The following is a 20,243-nucleotide window of genomic DNA, read 5'->3' on the forward strand; positions in this document are numbered from 1 at the left end:
CTATAAACTGAGCCTGAATATTCCTCTCCTCCCTGCTCCTTTCCTGTTGGGCTATGGCTTCACGTTGTAGTATCCAGTTGTCTGTGTTCATGTCACGTTTGCACCACATCGTCGCATCACAAAAAACAAAACAAAAAAAACCTTTGTAAGTTTGTCTGTCAAGTACTGTATCATTTATTACGTTTCGTTTAGCCTTTTTATCTGCACCTACCAATTTCTTAAAATGTTTCATTGACTTTATAATTACTCTGTGTAATTTGTGAATGATGTAAGTACAGCACACATTCACCCACTAATGAATAAAATGTATAGGGAGTAAGTTTTTATGGGTGTCTGTCGCAAATGCTCGAAGTTATGTATGATGTAAGGATATCAGTCACTGGAATCAGTGTAAATATCGATTTTTGCAGGCCCTCCGTACCATGCAGAGTTCGAATGTAAATACAAATCAGCTGTGTAGTCGCCAGTATGTGGAGTGCCTTCACACTAGATGTTGCAACCAGAATCCATGCATGAAGCTCCATAAATGTTGCCACAGCCTTCGATGGCTTGTAGAGGGTGTCTTGAGGAACAAATCGAGGATAGGAGTCCATGACCAAAAGCGTCAACCAACAGCACACCAGAAAAATATTGGAGACTTTAGAGAGTTCCACGAGAAAAGTAAACTGCAGATGGAAACCTGTGTCCTAAACCATCATCCACTAAGGCAACAGATCATCGCTTTCATAGGAGACAGAACCTGTCTATGCAGCAGCTAGCTCCATCTTCTCCGCTGGTGATCACGAGAATCAATCGCCCAACGTTCTGCCTATGGTCTGTCAGTGTAAATAGTCACGTTTGCTGCTGAAGGGGTAGCCTGTTGGCAGGCGCCGGTGCCTATAACTTAGACACTCTGTAGCATCGTTGGATAATGTTTCTAGACACAGGCCCCTATCCTCGATTTATTATTCAAGACACCCTACCCTCTACAGCCCTTCGAAGTTAGATGAAACATTTTTGGGACTCCCTCTATGTATCAGTGAGTTCTTTACAGATCTTGAGACCATTTCTCGCCACCTTTTATCCAAGCCTCTCGATCCTGGGATAATTATACTTTCAAATTTCTTCCTGTACTCTATTTTAGCATTCTGCACAGGGCCTTTCTCCTTTTCACTTGTATACCATGTATTTTGGCCGTCGTTCGTTCCCTAATTTCATCCAATGCCCATATAATTGTACAACCCTTTTTTCACCTATTAAGTGATGTAGACGTAAGTTTTCATTCCTCTCCTGATTTACTTTTTTGGGATCTTCTCTCGCCTTGAAACTCTACAACTTCTCAAAAAACCCATCTGCGTAGCTTCAAATCTTCCTCTCTCTTGTTTCCTCAATTTTCAGGATTCCGTTCCATTAAAAAAATGCTCTGTATTATTGTTTCACATAATCCTTTTTTTATCTTTTTCTTAATTTTATCAGACCAAACATATGAATTCAGAGAATTTATTGTTTTTTTGGCTTGTATTGTTTTCTGTATTATTTCTTCTTTAGCGAAACCATGATGTGAGCTTATAACCCCTAGATATTTTTACTTCTGATATGCATCAACAGTATTTCCATCTATGATGTAATAATGTTTACATCGTATAGAGAGTAAGTTTGTTTTAGAAAACTGTGTTGCATGTTGGGCTTTATTGTGTGTTTCTAAGAGTTTCTTCATAATGAACTCTGTATTATTTTCACCTGTAGCCTATATAATTGGATATGTAAATAGGAATGGTTTGAACAAAAGGTTCTACAGCCTCGTTACTGAAATTTTGCGTGTCAAATTGCGTTATCCAGTGTTACATATTTGAACATTTGTTACAAAATTTAGGGTGGAATTTGTTCGCAGTTTATTTGAATTTGCACGGTAAGCTTTATGAGATATGGTAAACTTTCAAAGTCTACAGCGAGTAAACCGAAGATTGTGCCCTCGGAACATACTGTCGACTGCTTGTCTCTAAGGGCACGAGGAAACATAAAGGGGAGACAGAGCTAAATGAGTGATCAGGTCTCCTGCTGCAGCGACCAGGTGGTAGAAAATTAGGACGTATATGACTGTCACTTGTGAGTTCACGACCGGAGGACGTTAATTTTCTCGCCCGCGTTGGAGCCATTGTCTGGGCGCGGCCCATGTGAAGCGTGCGGGAGGACAAATGTCCCTGGGCCGGCGCGTCGCAGCGGGCGGTTCGTGTGGGCGGCGGGACGGCCGCCCAGAGCGCAGAGGCGCGAGGCGTGACCTCCGGGTCGCCGGCTGACCGCGTCCGCCCTCTGCCTAGCGCTATAACTTTTGGACGACAGCGAGGTCATCGCTCAGGTGGTCAATTACCAGACTCGTATGAGGAAAGACGACAGATGAAAGCAATAATCGGCGTCTAAAATACCATGTCAGCAACTCACACGTCCAGATGTACAGTAAAAATACAAAGCTATTCCGGCTCGAACATTGCAAGTGTGATGTCGAACTTCGACTTATACAAAATCAGTAAAAAAACACAGTCTAGGTCGCGACGTTACTTTATTAAAATGACCGATTTCGGCCAATCCTTAGGTGATCTTCAGACATCACCATCAGCTGAAGTTGTCGATACGTACTGAGCCGTGGCGCTCGTTACTGGCGCGCCAGTCTCTTGGATGTCCATTATCGATCCTTCGATGTTTCTTATCTTTGCTTGCCTTGTTGTGTTCCGCATTCGCGGGGCGAGTGGCAGTTGACGTTTTCTCGGGCTACCTGCTGAGACGCCGCGAGGTACGAGGTGGAAGCAACCACGTATATGTGGAGTTGGTTGTACGCGGTCTGCCGGTTCAGCATGGAGGATATGTGTTGGCTGCCTGCCTGTTTGCTCTCCAGATTTTGCTCGCAGTGCCTTGCGACCACCTAGCATGGGTTGCTGCCTGGTGTATCCTACACGAACCATACCAGACGTCCAGCAGAAGTTAAGCAGCCTTGTGTTTCTTTAAAGAAAAGCAGCAAATGTATAAGACCTTTTGTAACCAATTTTGGTGGCCTCTTAAGTGTGGCTTTCGCGTTTACACTGCCTTTGGAGAATGCTAATTCTTTTAAATTTAAATAGTTGGGGTTCCCTCCTTGTGCTTGGTTAAATGTTTACGTGTATAGCAGGAAGTGACTCCTGGTTAAAACTCGGAGAAGATGTTCGATGTTACTGCCGCTTCCGGCATTTGTCTTTTCAGTTAAGTGTTGTCATCCCTTCGAGCGACCTGGTGTCACTCCTCGTTAATTATTGCTGGTTTATGTGTACTTAATTTTGAATTGGCCATTTGAATTAATATTTTTGAACGCAGTATAGCACTAAGGCAACCTCATTGTATACCACCTTGTGCCCCGGTCTAGTACCTTCATTTTCAGTGGCCACTACCGGTTTTACTGATGTGCTCCCTTCAAAATCTTGTCTTGTATAAGTTTGCCCATGTGTGTCTGGGAACACAGAGATGAGCCTTAGTGTGACTTCAGTGCTAGTCAGTTAATGGAATCTTCATTTTGGCTTGGCTTCCACTGAAGAGTTTGAGTGGAGCGTGGTGCGTTTGATTTGTTATTCATTTAATTACTGTAAGTTTGTTTATTTGATGGGGAGCAAGACATTTAAAGACTGTTGGTATCAGCTCCCCTAGTTGCGGGGTGTTACTAATCCGTTCCAAATGGCCTACTACTTATTCAATGGCAAGGCTGTTGGTTAGTTGGTTATTGTGAGTACAAATTCACGCTATTTGTTTGTTACCGAAATTGTTGAAGTGTCTCTGTCGTGATTCAATCACTAGCTACGTGTTTGAGCAAAATTGATAAACCTTACATTGCCTCCTTAAAATTTGTTGCCAGCAAAAACCCTTAAGACAACTAAGTTTTGTCACTGCTTATGTTAACCTTTACTGGGAGCAATATTTCGTGTAGTTAAATTTTGTCTTAAAATGTGTATTTCTCTGATTAATAAACGAGTGATAAAAGAAAAAAGAAAAGGGGCCTGATCCTTCCCACTGTGTCCGGTTTATAACACGTACCACGTATAACAGCTAGTTGACCTCAGTCCAGACCAGCAGTTTCAGCGACTGAGGTCAGTTGGCCCTTGTACGTATCGTCAGTTTCAGCTGATGGTGCTGTCTGAAAATGGCTTATGCATAGGCCAAAACCGGTCATTTTAATAAAGCACCATGTAGAATGTTATTCACCGATTTTATAGAGATGACAAGATCGCTGCTTCCCAAAAATATTACCAAAACGCTTACGGCTTAGATCTGAAAAATACTGGTAAGATTATGCCAACTCCTGTCAAATAAACAGTCTCGCAGAAACGTGAAGGGTCCAGAAGACATGGTCAGAGCCCAGTTCGTATACTTACAGACCATCGGCAGCGACGTAAATTACTGCAGTTGCAATTCACTCTAACAGGTAGAGAGGCGGTCAAGATGCATTGGTGCTGTTCGTATTTAGTGCTGATGCCTGGTCTGGTAGGGTATGTAAGGGGAATGAACAGTGTCAAATGTTGAGTGATCACTGCGAAGGATACGGAAATGTTATGTACTCGTGCGAGACAGTTTTGTCAGCACCTGACAGTCTTTGAAATGGGGCCTCATTGTGTGTCTCCATTTGGCTAGCTGGTCGAATTGTACAATATCCGCATTTGTGGGGTGTTTGGATGTGAGTGGCCTCATGTTGGAGTACATGGCAACATGACAGCAGGCATACTTGTCGTGAAGGTTCCTCTCAGTCTCGGCTATCACCATCAGGGGAGGATCACCACACTGTCCACCAAACAGATCGTGACCTCTTCACATTTGCACCAGTCATCCAAGGAAAAATTATGGACTCACTGCAACATTGTGTCATGCCACACCACTGGTCGGGGAATAGTAACAGTCGTATTAGGGAATTACAACCCTACGCGTAACCTTCCACTACAATCACAACATAGTGGTGAGGAAAAGTTTCGCATTGTGTTCAGCGATGAATGACGGTTCTGCAGTACCCCAGATGATGATCGTCGGCGAGTCGACGGCCAGCCGGGAAGAGGTCCCACTATCCCAGTGGTTTGGAGAGGCGCAGCGGTGCTACTCCTGTCGTAAGTTTGTGAGTAGGCAGCCGGAATAGCTCCAGTTCGCGTGGTTGAGGGAGGACGATACGGTGGTACGTTACGGATATCTGGCGTCCTCATGTGTTGCCTCTTATGCGACGATATCACGGAGCTATCTTCCAACAGGACAGTGCTCCTTCGCGCATGCCACGTGCGTTAATAAATGTCTGCATGATGCTGAGGTTCTCCCAAGGCCAACAAGATCTCCAGATCTGTCTCCCACAAAATATGTGTGGACTACATCAGAGTTTGTCCCAGTGCCAGCATCCAGGATATCAAGGACCAGTGCGCCATCTTGCCTAAGGTGAGCATACTACGACAACCCAATAGAATAGGTGCATGTAACGAGCCGATAGGGTGCGCACTGTTATACTGGTAATGTGGGTGCACACCATATAACGTGATAAAAATGATATTGAATAACTTCGCAAAAATACCAAAACTGACGTCGTAACGAAATAAATATTATCGCAGAAAAATAACAAAGACTCTGTAAAAAATTAAAATGATACGTGAATGTAATTGTAACCTCTGTTCTTTTGCAAAAAGACCGCTGGCTCTTCCCTTTTGTTTCTTCGTAGTGTAAGAAGCCATTTTTTGACGAGGCACGAAAGCTTGTAAGTTTCATGTAATATTTAGCCTAAATATTATCGTACATCCGACCTTTGTATCTGCACAGTGAGTGTACTAATGTGTGCAAACTTAGCTTTCCACTTAGCGCGCAAATGGACAAAGCATCTGAACTGTCTTCTCAAGCCCAGGTTGTCAAACAGACATTCTAAATAAATATGAACCTGGCCTTGTAGGGCAGCTAATATCAGGTGTGGATCGCGACAAAAACCATTAGAAATGCTGCTTTCACATACCTAGAATGCATTAATTAATAAAAGTGGAAGTTTGGGGTCTATTCTAGAAAGACAACACAGCTATTCCCTTTTTTATTCTACATATAATTTATCAACTGTTGCTTTCAGGGGTCAAGTCATAAACAACAATCACGTTCAATTACTTTTGACACTCAATAACAAAATATTTAATTCTTCCACCTACTGAAATGACGATTATTAAAATCGATATCTCTACACATTAAATTTTTTTTTATCACAGGAAAGAATGATTATTAAAAATCCTCATCAGTTCATGTAAATCTATGTTGTCACAGATGGTCAATGCACTGAGTGGGTGGAGAATAGATTTCCCTTTTGAACCACTGAAAAAACTCTCATGTACTCAATGTGAGGGTAGGTTAGTATTCTAGCTTTTGATATTCAATGCTCAAAGCGTACACAGCTTGGAGTGAGCAAAATCTAGACTCAACATTTACTGTGGCCTCTGCGGCATCTGCAATGGCGTTCTTTCCATGCTGGATCTGAATCGCTAATACCCTACTCTGGCCTTGACTGAATTCAATCAGTCGCAACTTTCCTGCGCTCTGTAGAACTTTAATCTTTCCCTAGTCATAATAATGGCTATTGCACACTCGCTGTGGTTTGGAGGCACGTGCACAATCTCTTTGCCCACAAAAATTCCCGCAGCAATAATTAGCTACTGCTTTGCTATCTGTCACCACGATACGTGAAGCATATCGTCCTCACTTCGCAGAACGCAAAGCTCCCAATGCCCTCGCTTATTTCCGCACACTCGTGAGGTCCGCAGCGAGATGAGAGACAGAGATAGAGCTTTAATTTTAGGTCTCAAAACGATTTTATATAAGGAGGATCTCCCCACCGTGTCGCCAAGTACGGCTTCAGCCAATCACCGTCTTGCTTGAAGTGAATAAATTTTTTTATTTTTCTTGCTGGGTCTCAACCTAGCCCTGTTAATGACGTACAGCCACTTACCCTTGGTCCCGGCCTTATTTACGTTAAAAGGAATAATGTATTGTTCTGGCCTTATCCCTTTCTGCGCTGAAGCTCGCTGTTGTCTTGCTAAATTGGAGTTTTATGATATCATTAACCAGCTGCTCGGTTCGTCTCCAAGATGCATTTCACTTTAACTTTTTTGATCATGCCAATCCATATATTGGTAGATATTGTTTTGTTAGTTTTCGGTCCATGAGATTAACTGCAATTGCCTTTTGTTGATATAATTATTATTTTTTGAGGATCTCATACTGTATCGTACCGTTGTTATGGATCAAGCTCATGTAAGGTCCGTAAAATCTGGACGCCTTACAATGTACTCAAATATTACTTAAAAGTGTTTCTAATGTGTATCTGTATCAACTCCTATATTCATGAAGTGATAGATTTAAATGCTTTATGCCAATTTTATAAGGGAACATTGGTGCAGAGATCATCGCCATTGTTCTAACTGATAACGGCCCAGAGTCGTAATAAATATCTTAGTACTCACTAATATTCAGAAGTAGAAATAAATGTAATTATAGGAGATTTATCTTGATTAGCGGTTCTTCCTTTGAAGCAGTAAAAGTAATCTATATTTCCAATAGTGAATCATATTTGAGTAAACTGAGTTCAGTAAATTTTTTTCGATTTCCGCTACAAAATTGGGAGAATCTCCTTAGTGTTGTATTTTCACCAAAGTACAGTTAGATATCTGGAATTCTGTGTACACCGTGTCAGGCAAAATAACTGTGAGAAGTACCACAACTGAATCACTGACATAAATAATTTTTCCACTGTAAAGCAGGCAGAATAACATTAATTCCAACTTCTTATAATATATAATTACCAATACATAGTGAAGACCCACAATAAGAGAGATCATACCGTTAAATTCTTTGTAAATTTGACTCGATTTTGCTATCACTGACGTAACATCACAACGTTTCATTTCGTCTCCTCCTCCTTTTCTGGGTGGTCCACTTTTTTGTCAGACACTGTGCATTTAACTACTTTCTGCTTCTCGTTGCATTGTATATCCCTCCTTTTAGTACCGATATCATATCAGTATTACTATTATTTCTTTCAATTCATCTCTGATACCGAACAAATGGAGGTAACTACCAAAGACCAAAATTAGTTAAGAGCAATGGATCAATTTAAGTATATAAGTAACAAGGTGGCACAAATTCATGAAACAGAGCACAGTAGACTAACATAAATGAGAAACATGCTCTTCCATAAAAATCTGTTGGTATCAAAAGCGACAAGGAACTGAGGGACGCATTGGTGATGCTGTACTCCTATAGCACAGCCGTTTATGAACGCAAAAGCTGCAGTGTGGGAAAGGGAGAGAAGAAGAAATAGATAGTGTTTTAAATGCTGCAGAATTTGAGCAGATAAAGTAAGACATGAATAGATGTTGGAAAGAATACATAATAAATGAAACTTGGGGAAATCTTCTTACCAGAAGAAATGACAGAGTAATGGCACATGCACTAAAATATACAGGGTCTGGAAGGTGACGCAGAGAGAAAAAACTGCAGTAAAAATGATGACTTACTTATTTTTTATTTTTTGTTATTTTCTGTCTGTCTGCAACGTAGCAGCCCCTCTCGCATCTTCATACGCTTATTCACAGCTATCAAATTAGCCTATATTGCATTTCTAAAGCCTGAATTTGCATACATACAAATTAATATCATCACAACTGTAGTACACTATCATGCAAAGTAAGTAAAAGGACGCTATGTACCTGCATGTGCATGACCCGGAGGAGGACGCATGCATGTCGTTCTTCTGTTCATTTCACATGGGAGACGAGTGGGAACCCTCGGGCTGTGAAGAGGCCAACCGCTCACAATAGCATCTGGTCACTGAGAATTGCGGACAGGGTCCCGACCCTTTGCTAGCTGCTTTCTCTTTTGATGTCTTGTCTCAGGGTCCAGACCGACGAACGGTCGCTATTTTTACAGTGACCTGGGACAGTTTTCTTGCGAAAGACTCATATTTCGGACAGGAACGCGTCAGCGCGGCGCCACGGCTGTGCTATTGTCTGGGACGTTTTGGAGACACAAGATAGCCAACAGAACGGCACCACACGAAGCACCCCAATTATCATATTCCTTTCGCGCCCGTCTCCAGAAAAGCCCTGGTGGAGGCTATGATAGCGTGCTTGATAGTTACGTCAGGACACGTTTGCAGTCAATGTCTAGAATCGGCGGGAAGGAACGGTATTGGTGCCTAGGTTGACAGAGTACGGTACTGGGAGTCTAGACGAATTTGTTGTTAAGCCCATAATTGACGAAGGCTTTGTTCATTGGGGACGATTGTCAGAGTTCTAGCAAAGCGGAGCAGGGCAGAAGAGAATAAGTGGAGATGGTCCCTGACCGGCACAGGAGTCGGTCGCGCGGTTCCAGACTGAAGCGCCTAGAACCGCACGGCCACATTGGCCGGCTCGGTCGCACACTCTGCCGCCCTTGCTGCAGAGCAGTTTCATTCACAGTTTCACTTGTCAAGCCACCCGGACAAACACAGTTTTTTCGCGCCCGCGCTTCAATAGGTCGCCAAGGTGGGGCCCATCTCCATGCAGCGGCCGACCACGAGTAGCATCCGTCATTAGCACGCCGTCTTGCACCGCACGCAGCTTCGGCCTGTAGGGTTTCAGGTAATTTTTTCAGCCGGCCCAAATTGGAATTGAGGTTCCTCAGCGGTGACCTCTGTACAACCACCTTGCCTCCTTAGATGATATCGTAGTGTTACATCCAGTTACCCTCTTATTTATCGATATTGTACGTTTCACCTGTCCTCGTTACTCCCCCTTCTCGTAGTAGAGAAGCACACAAAATTTCATGATGTGTCGTTTGTGATAGGTTCTTGCCAATACCTCTATCGAGTGAGGACTATTTAAAGTTTTGTGTTTTATTTAAAGAAAATAAATGTACAGTAATAGTAAATTTTTATTACGGTATTTATCTGTTAAACAGCCGCACTCACCAGAATGCTTTCCCATCACCATTTTTGGAGAGGAATTTTGATTATATAAGGGGGGTGTTTGTGTTGTTGCCCCAAATGATAATAACACAAAATATTTGTCAGTATTTGTAAGCGATGGGTCCTTGAGGTACGGCAATACGCGAACATGAGAAGTAAGTTTAAACAGTTTTATTAACAAAGGCTGATTTTAAAACGTACACGCTACGCGCACCCATCATCACTGTGTCTGACATCCTAATTACGGTCACATCGAAAGTGTGGTGTCACCGCTAGACACCACACTTGCTAGGTGGTAGCTTTAAATCGGCCGCGGTCCATTAGTACATGTCGGACCCGCGTGTCGCCACTGTGTGATCGCAGACCGAGCGCCACCACACGGCAGGTCTAGAGAGACGTACGAGCACTCGCCCCAGTTGTACGGACGACATTGCTAGCGACTACACGTACGAAGCCTTTCTCTCAATTGCCGAGAGACAGTTAGAATAGCCTTCAGCTAAGTCCATGGCTACGACCTAGCAAGGCGCAGTTAACCATATCTGGAGAGAGTCTCACTTGTATTATCAAGAGCAATGTACAACAAGAAATTAAAGTTAAGTATACGAGAAGCTCCGTTCTTTTCTTTATAGCTTTCATCACGTATCCTGTTTCAGACTTCGCGCCAGTCGGCGTGTGTGTACGTGTGCCTTTCGGCTACCCGTCACTGTGGACTGGCTGCCTTGTCAGTCCACTACAGAAAGGCTCCGTGGTGAGCTAAGAAAAAAGGCATATTCGACCCTGAGGCCACACTAGTTAATAGGGCGCGCTGCGGATGGCGGCCTGTTGCTTACTCTCTGCGTCGCACTGCAGCCAGACGCACGTGTACTGACCAAGCAAATTGTCAGCATTCCAGATAGGTCGGCTGGCGAGAGCATGTTACGTGCTGTACGGCTGCGTGCAACTCGTAGAACCTTACAATTACATAATTAATAAATTATATAAGAAGCGAGTCACCCCATGTAGGATTTGTATCAGGGCCATTATAAGGTTGCGTTACATAACTTGTGCAAATTCAATATAAACCCACTTGAGTGCGATTTGCATAACATTATGATACTGTCCCCTAAATTGGTTCCGGTTAAGGGTACCACGATAGCGAATATGTGTCTAGTTCCCAAGTCCGCTGACTGATTTAAAGTGGTCGGCCACGAACTGCTCTCCTGTGCCAGCCATTTTTCCTGATAGTAGCGCTTACACCCAACATCCGCATTTATTTGTAGGGTGTATTCCAGCTGGATTATATCTTGATCAGACAGATATTTTGAAATCAGACATTGGGTTCTAAGGCGTACCCAGGAGCAGAGACAGACTCAAATATCCAATTTAGTAATGATGAAGAGTAGACTGAAATTCGAGAGAATCGTCCGGAAGAATCAGTGTGTAAGGAAGTGGGACACTGAAGTACTGCAGAGTAGTGAGGTGCTTTTGTTCTCTAAATATGTAGATACTGCATATCCGAGGAGGATGTCCAGCTGCAGAGGACTGCACGTCTCTGAAACGGGCAGTTACAGAAGTTGGGCAGACAGACATGAGTACAAGGCAGGTAACGTCGAAGAAACCTTCGGTAACAGATGAAATACTTTAACTAACCGACGAAAGAAAGAAGTACAGAAATGCTCAGGGTTCAAATGGTTCAAATGGCTCTGAGCACTATGGGACTCAACATCTGAGGTCATTAGTCCCCTAGAACTTAGAACTAGTTAAACCTAACTAACCTAAGGACATCACACACATCCATGTCCGAGGCAGGATTCGAACCTGCGACCGTAGCGGTCTCGCGGTGCCAGACTGCAGCGCCTAGAACCGCACGGCCACTTCGGCCGGCAAATGCTCAGGGAAAGACAGGACTACATCACTATAAATCACTTAGTAAAAGTCAAGGTGATCCCATACTCAAGAAGAAAGTGGAAATTCGGTGCCGGCACATAGCTTACCCCTCTTGGATAACACAAAGTGGGCCGCCGAGCAGAACATCCGCATCCAACAGATGGGTCACTGTCAACAGTGTCACATGCCCTCACTACATGAAATAAGGCAGGCGGGTTTGGAACTTAACACAAGACATTGGTGTGAAGACCGGTGATGAGGAACCTTACATCACTACCCCTCGTCACTTTGTCGACCAAATACTGACAGTGGAACTTTTCCACCACTTAATGCCGAATACGTCGCTTAGGAATGAAATAAATAGACGGCGCAGGGAAGCCTGGTGATATAGCTTCGGGAAAAAGTGAAAAAAATCGAAAAATAAATGGTCGTCGAAAGGATTGATTCATCACACAGAAAGGTCAAAGCAACAGGTAACACTAAGAGTGCAACGGTACTTTCACTAGAAACAATTCAAAAGCCAAGATCGCTTCAATATTGTTTACTGGATGACCGGTTTCAACGCACTAAAGGTGCCATCATCGGATCTGAATGTAGCTTAACATTTATAAAACCATTTGGCACCTTTAATTTGTTGAAACCGGTCATCCAGTAAACAGAGGGCGAGTCAAAAGTCCTTCGACACCTTCAAAAGTTGGAAGATTAAAGGGAAAATTGAAATGTGATGATGAGAACATAGGTGTGATGCGGTACCACAAATTTTGGAGTGAATGTCATTCATGGCCGCCATCCTGAAATTTTGGATTCAAGTCATTTTTTTTAAAATGGGAATGGGGGTGTGTGACACATCAAATAACACTCGCTTCAGCTCTGGAATTGAGTGGTGTAATTTGTTTTTGTCTATCTTGTACAGTTTAGTAGTTATTAATGTTCAAAGTTACCTTGATACCGACTCATGTCTCTCTTTGTTCCAGGTGATCTAAAATGGGTCAGACGCGTGAACAGAAGATCGAAATGATCCTTCTATCAGGGGAACGTAGCTACCGAACAATAGCAGCTGACTACAACAGACGGCACCCAGAGAGAGAACCGGTATCGCACAGCACGGTGGCTCACGTCATCACCAAATTCCGGGAGACGGACTGTGTTCACGATAGGGCACGTAGTGGGCGACCAAGGACTGCCACCAATGAGGAAACTGCAACTGCGGGTGTTGCGTCGTTTGTGAAAAGTCTTAAACGAAGTACCCGTCGTGTGGCCCTAGCGTGTGGAATAAGCCAAACCTCTATTTTCCGGATATTGCACACCGAGTGGCATCCTTACAAGTTGCAGATGCAACATCGACTTAATGAGGATGACCCTGATCCCGGCTGGCGTTCTGCCTGTGGGCTACTGAACAACACGAACCGCATCCTTCGTTTGCCAATGTCATACTGTTCAGCGATGAGGCGTACTTCACTTTGAACGGGGAGGTTAATCGACATAATTGTCGACACTGGAGTGACGCAAATCCGAACTGGGTTGCCCCAATTCGAGAACATAGTCCAGCGAAGGTGATGGTGTGGTGTGGCATATGGGACACCCGCATCATTGGCCCACGTCAAACCTATGTTCCCATCATTACATTTCAATTTTCCCTTTCATCTTCCAACTTATGAAGGTGTCGAAGGACTTTCGACTCACCCTGTAGTTAAGCGATCTTGGCTTTTGAATTATTTCTACAACAGAGTGATCGCCCCGCAACACACTATGTGTTCACTGCAAGGTACTTTCACTGTTACACACAGAAGAGAGAGCGGATAGGTGGAAAGAACATACTAAAAGTCTGTAGCAGGGGAAGGACACGTCTGATGACGTGACATGAGAAGAAATCGGTATCGATATGGGAGACGTAGTGGATCCAGTTTTACAGACAGGGTTCAACATAGTTTTGGAAGACTTGCTATCATATAACGCAGAAGGAACAGAAAACATTCCCTGGGAATTTCTAAAATTATTGGAGGAAGCCGGAATCATATTACTATTCAAGTTGGTGAGTGAATTCTATGACATTAGAGATACACCATCAGACTTTCGAAAGAACGTCATCTACATATTTCCGAAGATATCAAGAACAGGTCGACAACCGCTGCTCGTGGACCCAAGCTGCTGACAAGAACAATAGACAGAAGAATGCAAAATAAAAGTGAAGATCTGTTACGTAACGAGAAGTTCGGCTTTAGAAAAGGTAATGGCAGCAGACAGTCAGATATGACGCGATTGATAATGGAAGCAAGACTCAAGAAAAATCGACACCTTCACAGAACTTGAAAAGGACATCCACAGTGTAAAATGATGCAAGATGTTCAAAATACGGAGAAAAATAGGAGTAAGCTGTAGGGCGAGGCGGATAATATACAATACGTGCTGGAACTAAGGGGGAACAATAAGACTAAAAGACTAAGAACGAAATACTCGGATTAAGATTGGTTGAAGACAGGGGTGCTGTCTTTTCCCCCTAGCGTTCAATCCATATTTCAGAGAAGCAATGACAGAAATAAAAGTTTCAGTGTGGCATTGAAATTTAGGGGGAAAGGATATCAATGACACGATTCGCTGATGATGTTGCTATCTCCAATGAAACTGCAGGACCTGTTGAACAGAGTGAACAGTCAAATAAGGAAGCAATATGACTGACAGTAAACCGAAGAATGACGAAAGTAATGAGCAGTAGCACAACATTTGTGATAAACTGAACATCGAAACTGTTGAGAAAGAAGTAGACAAAGTTAAGGAATTTTGCAACCTTCGAAGGAAAGTAATATATGACGGACTAACCGAGGAGACATACAAAGATAAAAAGGACAAAAAAAGAGAGGACTTTAGCTCGCTACAGGTCTACTATTACAAACTATAGAACGTAATTTGAGGAAGAAATTTCTGGAAATGTACGTTTGGAGCACAGCATTGTTAAGCAGCGAATCATGCTATGTGGGAAAACGAAACAGAAGAGAATCGAAGCATTTGAGACGTCGTACTACAGAAAAATGTTTAAAATTAGGTGAAGTCATAGGGTAAGGAATGAAGAGGTTATCTGCAGAATCGGTGAGGAAAGGGATGTACGAAAAACACTGACAAGAAGGAAGGACAAGATGATAGCACATGTTTTAAGACATCAGAAAATACCTTCCATGGCAAGACGGAGATTACAACACGAGCATATCCAGCATATAAATGAGGACTTAGGGTGCAAGTGCTACTCTTAGATGAAGAGGCTGGCACAAGAGAAGTAATTTGAAGGTTGTATCAGTGCCATAATGTACGTCTATTGTAAAACCTTCAAATTACGTATAAATGGGAGCAGACCTCTTACGTGACTTCAAGGCACACCTGTTACAAAAGAAGCCTTCGTTGCTGTCGCATCAAAACTGTGAGAAGACGAACAAAAAAAGATAAAAGAATTCCAGTCAATATCTCCTCTTTACAGCCCCCTCAGCTATCCGTGAAGTTATTCCTTGATGTCCTAGCACATGTTCTGTCCCTTCATCTTGTCAGTTTTTTCCACATATTTCTTTCCCTCGGCTATTCGTAACAGTCCACCCATATACCCTTCTACAGTACAAAATCTCAAAACCTTCGACTCTCTTCTTTTCTGCTTTCACCACGGCTTATAATTCACTTCCCTACAATGCTGTGTTCCAATCGTACATCTTCAGAAGTTTAGGCGGATGTTTGATACTAGTAACTTATTTTCGCTGGGAACGCCCCCTCTGCCTGTTCTTTCTGCTTTTTATGTCCTCCGTCCTCCGTTCGTCATGTGTTGTTTCTTTCACTGCGTTTAATTCTTGTTGCACAAATCTGATGTTAAATTTATTGATAATCTCATTTCGACTAGTCCTCATAAATTCCGTTTCCCTTCGGTTCACTCCCAATGTACAGTGTGTGCTCATCGTAGTATTCCTTCCATTCAACAGCTCCTTCAGTTCTTCCTCGTTTTCATTAAGGATCGCAATATCATCAGCGAATCTTATAATTGTTATCATTTGATCCTTAATTTTAATCCCACTCCTATACATTTCTTTTGTTTATTGCATTGTATCCATCTCACCCTATAACTTACTTCTGTTTTTCTCTGAATTTCGAACATCTTGTAGCATACATTGTTGAACTTATCTCTAGGTCGACAAATACTATGAACGTGAATTGATTTTTCTTCAGTCTTGTTTCTACTATCAACCGCAACATCAGAATTGCCTCTCTAGTGCCTTTATCTTTTGCTACAGCCAAACAGATCGTCATCTAACAGGTCCTATGTACGAGTAAAATTATCGGGGACTTTGAGTGCGGCAGGTAATCAAATTGACACAAAATATTAACAGTAGGGAGGCAGAATAAAGCCAAATATAAGAATGATATTCTAAAAAAAAGAAGAACAGTGTGGAAACGTTTCCGTTCCTTTGGACTTGCCTGCTAGAAGGCTAACAGCGCTACTCTCCAGCTGCCAGGAATAAATAAAAGATTCCCGTTATTTCATATACCTTGTACATGCAGCAGTTTATATTAAAAACTAACGAACAATTGTGACAAAATAAGATAAATTATGTAATAATAAGTTACACATCGCAAGATAATGGATAAGTTCTTCTAGGCAGGCAACATGGCAATATGTAGTGAACAAGGGCAGAGGAGAGACCGTAAATATCTCTGTGACAATGAGAAAATAATAACTACTGTGTCAATCAAATGACGTTCGCAAACTTATACCAGAACATCAAAGTGTCAAAGTCAATATCCCCAGGGAGACTGTGTTCACAGTTCTGCGCTATGAAATGAGGAACAGCAGAACAGTGAAAAACACAAAAGCACTCATAACACAAATAAAAGACTTGCACACTCCCAAAAACAACATCACTCATTTCATTCAACATAGGGAACATGTTCAGCTCGATAGCGACTGTAGACACAAAAAAAGTAATTCCAGAAAACTTACTGACATATAACAAACTACCTGCAGACAATATTAACGAAACAACCAAAACCCTCAAAGCAGTCAGAAACCAAAATTACTTCCAGTTGAAGAAGGAATTTTACTTACAAAAAGATGGGCTTCCAATGGGATACCCAGTATCAGAAACACTGGCTAACATGTTCATCAGCCACATAGATAAAACAGTCTTCGATACAGACATTGCAAATAAAGGAAACGAAATTGTTCACTGATACAGATGTGTGGATGACATGATCTGTATGGCAGATGAACTAACAGAGAAAATAGATTAAAATACAGTTCACTATGGAAAAAGAAACACAAAACCAAATACATTTCTTGGAAGTAAAATAAAGAGAGACAGAAATAAGCACACATTTGACATCTTCAGATGGCCAACGTCGACAGGCTTCATCCAACCAACTGCAAAATCAAAAATTAGCACCCCTACGAACATGTTACACAGTCTAAATAACATCTCACTCAGCGAAGAAAACTACGAAGAAGATTTACAAACAATACAACTCATATAGTTACAATAGCAATATAGTACAAAATCTGAACCAAAAAATCAAAACACAACTGAAGAAAAATGAAAACAATGAAAAAACCAAATACCAAAGAACCTCACGTACAATACAGCACATGCGGAAACAAAAAACAAAAACACTCGTGACAGGACTAACAGAAAGAAATAGTGCACCTTAACATACAAACACAAATCAACACCAAATCAGGCAAATACCAGGGAGTGGGTATACACCAGTTAGAAGGCCAAGATAGTTAATCAGTATACATTGGTGTCACAGGCAGGAATTTCAAAACCAGGTATAAAGAACATATAATAAGAATACAATGCAGCGCTATGAAATGAGGAACAATAGAAGAGTGAAGAACACAAAAGATCTCATAGCACAACTTATGTTAATACATGTACATGAACCATCCAACATGGAATAAGACATGAAAATTATTAGAGTGGACAATCACAACACAAGACTCCTGACATTACAAGAAGACTTTCACATACAAAGAGACCTTGCAATCAAAAAGAAAGTATTTAATGACCAAATCAATATAAGCAATAACTAAAGAGAACCACTAGTATGAATATCAAGAGCTCAGATGGAAACCAAGGTCAAAGCAAAGAAGGGAAAGCAAAAAGGTGGAAGGAGTATATAGAGGGTCTATACAAGGGCGATGTACATGAGGACAATAATATGGAAATCGTAGAGGATGTAGATGAAGATGAAATGGGAGATATCATACTGCGTGAAGAGTTTGACAGAGCACTGAAAGATCTAATTCGAAACAAGGCCCCAGGAGTAGACAACATTCCATTAGAACTACTGACAGCCTTGGGAGGGCCAGTCCTGACAAAACTCTACCATCTGGTGAGCAAGATGTATGAGACAGGCGAAATACTTTCAGACTTCAAGAAGAATATAATACTTCCAATCCCAAAGAAAGCAGCCGTTGACAGATGTGAAAATTAACGAACTATCAGTTTAATAAGTCACGGCTGCAAAACACTAACGCGAATTCTTTACAGACGAATGGAAAAGCTAGTAGAAGCCGACCTCGGGGAAGATCCGTTTGGATTCCATAGAAAGGTGGGAACACGTGAGGCAATACTGACCCTACGACTTATCTTAGAAGCTAGATTAAGGAAAGACAAACCTACGTTTCTAGCATTTGTAGACTTAGAGAACGCTTTTGACAATGTTGACTGGAATACTGTCTTTCAAATTTTGAAGGTGGCAGGAGTAAAATACAGGGAGCGAAAGGCTATTTACAATTTGTACAGAAACCAGATGGCAGTTATAAGAGTAGAGGGACATGAAAGGGAAGCAGTGGTTGGGAAGGGAGTAAGACAGGGTTGTAGCCTCTCCCCGATCTTATTCAATCTGTATATCGAGCAAGCAGTGAAGGAAACAAAACAAAAATTCGGAGTAGGTATTAAAATCCATGGAGAAGAAATAAAAACTTTGAGGTTCGCCGATGACATTGTAATTCTGTCAGGGACAGCAAAGGACCTGGAGGAGCAGCTGAACGGAATGGATGGTGTCATGAAAGGAGGATATAAGATGAACATCAACAAAAACAAAACGAGGATAATGGAATGTAGTCGAATTAAGGCGGGTGACGCTGAGGGAATTAGATTAGGAAATGACACACTTAAAGTAGTAAAGGAGTTTTGCTATTTGGGGAGCAAAATAACTGATGATGGTCGAAGTAGAGAGGATATAAAATGTAGCCTGGCAAAGACAAGGAAAGCGTTTTTGAAGAAGAGAAATTTGTTAACATCGAATATAGATTTAAGTGTCAGGAAGTCGTTTCTGACAGTATTTGTATGGAAGTGAAACATTGACGATAAATAATTTAGACAAGAAGAGAATAGAAGCTTTCGAAATGTGGTGCTACAGAAGAATGCTGAATATTAGATGGGTAGATCACATAACTAATGAGGAGGTATTGAACAGAATTGGGTAGAAGAGGAGTTTGTGGCACAACTTGACTAGAAGAAGGGATCGGTTGGTAGGACATGTTTTGAGGCATCAAGGGATCACCAATTTAGTATTGGAGGGCTGCGTGGAGGGTAAAAATCGTAGAGGGCGACCAAGAGATGAATACACTAAGCAGATTCAGAGGGATGTAGGTTGCAGTAGGAACTGGGAGATGAAGAAGCTTGCACAGGATAGAGTAGCATGGAGAGCTGCATCAAACCAGTCTCAGGACTGAAGACCACAACAACAACTGATCATGGTAGCCACTATAACAATAACAGACAGAAATCTGGAATATAACCAGAGAGTAAATAGTTAATGAATCTTCCTCTCTACCCATCTTTAACGTTCTCTCCCTCTCTCTCTCTCTCTCTCTCTCTCTTTCTAACACACACAAACACTCACACACACATACACACACACACACACACACACACACACACACACACACACAAATATCCTCTTATAAAAAGCCGCTCTCACAAGATACAACACATAACAAAATAAGCACACATACACACAACAAATGAAAAGTATCAAAGCACATACACAACACAAACAAAAGACAAAAGATAAACACACAGTGACAGTTCGCAACACTGCACCCCGTAAACTCACACACATATGGATCAGAAAATGAAAAGTGCAAGTGATGTGTTGTAATAAATGTGGCTGAATAAACGCCGGGAATCGGTCAACTCATCTCCAAGACCACACGTAAGGATTAACAACACTGGAAATCGTGATACCAAATGATAATTTAACACCACAAAAGTAGTGCTACAAAAATGGTTTCTAGTCTTAATAACAAGAGAAAAAACACAAAATGTAACATGGCCACATATTGTTAACTGCTACATAATACTTTTATTGCATGTATAAAAAGAAACATGTATTACAGCCGCTGAAGATGCTTCATAAATAAAAGAAGCGAAACGCATATGGCAAAAAACAAACAGCCTTT

The sequence above is a fragment of the Schistocerca nitens genome, chromosome 2 (genome assembly GCF_023898315.1).
Source record: "Schistocerca nitens isolate TAMUIC-IGC-003100 chromosome 2, iqSchNite1.1, whole genome shotgun sequence".
NCBI lineage: Eukaryota > Metazoa > Arthropoda > Insecta > Orthoptera > Acrididae > Schistocerca > Schistocerca nitens.